The sequence below is a fragment of the Eublepharis macularius genome, chromosome 5 (assembly GCF_028583425.1).
Source record: "Eublepharis macularius isolate TG4126 chromosome 5, MPM_Emac_v1.0, whole genome shotgun sequence".
Lineage (NCBI taxonomy): Eukaryota > Metazoa > Chordata > Lepidosauria > Squamata > Eublepharidae > Eublepharis > Eublepharis macularius.
Window position 1 is genome coordinate 106,648,803 of NC_072794.1, and position 2,334 is coordinate 106,651,136.

Here is a 2,334-nt window from a genome sequence, read left to right on the forward strand (position 1 = left end):
TTGAGGTGTGGGAGATGGGAAGGATTTAGAACATGGAGTGTCACCTGACCTTCTTAGAAATTCTTGGCAGGCTTCTGTTATGTGCAGCCAACATCTGATGCAACTGGGCTGTGGGGCTGAGACAGCTGAGAAGGGGAAGAAAAACACCAGAGACATTAATGGAAACAAAATTTGAGAACTGCTTTAAGTATGCTGTTTTCCCTATGTGGTATACTTGTCTGTCTAGGAAAAAAAATGAAAATTGCATGTAGATTACTGCATGTTTGTGAAACTACATATACAGTGTTTGCCTCAGCACATGCATATCCCATGTGCATACAGTGAATGAGATCCAAGCTACAAGTGACAAATGACACTTGCCCGGCAAGTGAACAGACTCACGTGTATTCCTCCCTGTTCACTTGCCATTCACTTGCTCTCCAGTTGATCAAGTAGAGCGCAAGTGAATGGCAAGTGAACAGGGAGGAATACACATGAGTCTGTTCACTTGCCAGGCAAGTGTCATTTGTCACTTGTAGCTTGGTTCTGAGATATGTGTGCAACTGTCACACAACTGAGCCAGTTTGGTGTAGTGCAGCAGGACTCTAATCTGGAGAACCGGGTTTGATTCCCTGCTCCTTTGCTTGAAGCCAGCTGGGTGACCTTGGGTCAGTCACAGCTCTTCCAGAGCTCTCTCAGCCCCACCCGCCTCACACAGTGATTGTTGTGGGGATAATAATAACATACTTTGTAAACTGCTCTGACTGGGTGTTAAGTTGTCCTGAAGGGCAGTATATAAATCAAATGTTGTTGTTATAATAATAAACAACAGTTTTTACAACTTTTCTACAAAGTGTCATACCTGCAGGACTGCCCCTTACCCTATATTCCCTGGAGGGTGCTCCGTTCAGCAGATAAAAATCTACTGGTGCCCCAAGGAGGTCCGCCTTGCCTCGACCAGGGCTCGGGCCTTTTCCACCTCAGCCTGGTGGAACTCTGTCTATGACAACTCAGAGCCAAGCTACAAGAGACAAATTACACGAGGAGGAGCATGTGAAGGGAGTCAGAATGTTAGCTGGGAAGCTGAGTTTAAAAGAGATTGGAAGGCTTTGTCAATTTCTCCTCTCTACAGAGCCAGGGAGATCTCTGCTCAGAAGGTTTGTTAATTTCCCTTTGCCTCCAGAAGGCTCTGTCAGTTTCACTTCCCCTTCTAAGAGGCAAAGAGGAAATTAACAAGCCCTCTGAGCAGCAATCTTCCTGGCTCTGTAGAGAGGGGAAATTGACAGAGCCTTCTGATCTCTTTTAAAACTCAGCTTCCCAGCTAACATTGCGACTCCCTTCACGTGCTTCTTCTCGTGTAATTCATCTCTTGTAGCTTGGTTCTCAGGCCCAGCAGGAGTTGCTGTCATTCTGCTGGGCCTGTGAGACAGAGATGTTCTGCCGGGCCTTTGATGGTTGAGGCAAACGGGTCTCCTATACGGCCTCTTAACAGAGGAGTGTGTATGTTCTCTCCCTGGTCTTTGCTTTTTTCATTTGTTGACTGTTACTGATCCCCACGGACCCCAAGAGACTGTATATGGGACTGTGCAATGTGCACAGCTGAGGGTGGATTTGTGAAATGTATTTCCTCTTTTTATGTTACCGTTTTTAAATCTATTTTATTTTTAAGTCTTTTAAATGGATGTGATCTGCTCTGAGACTGCTTGAGGTTAGAGTGGACTATAAGTCCAACAAACAAACAAACAAACAAACAAACAAACAAACAAACAAACAAACAAACAAACAAACAAACAAACAAACAAACAAACAAACAAACAAACAAACAAACAAACAAACAAACAAACAAACAAACAAACAAACAAACAAACAAACAAACAAACAAACAAACAAACAAACAAACAAACAAACAAACAAACAAAGCTAGAACTATAGGGGGACAATTGCTGGATATGACCAAGGAAGTTATTCAAGACACCTATGCACATAGAAACTGGGCTAGCCCGGCCCCATACCTAGATAGACTTCTAAGAGAGGCCTAGAATAAAATAACCTTGGAGAGGGGCATAAAACAACAGTGTTACAGTTGTATTTCCGTGTGTAGATTAAAAGAGCCATCTAACTCGTACTAATGCATACAATGTACCAAGGCCCAGGTACGAGGAATATCTGAGAATTGCAGGAATGTCTACCTTCATAGAGGCTGCAACATTATTTGAGAATAGTTACATGGGTGAAGGACCAAAAGATATTCAGATGTATGAGAAACTTGTAATCACCAATTCTTCACAGATGAACTAGCTATTGTTATATATTTCAAGAAGATGTTTGAAATATAGTTTTGTTTGGTGATGAAAT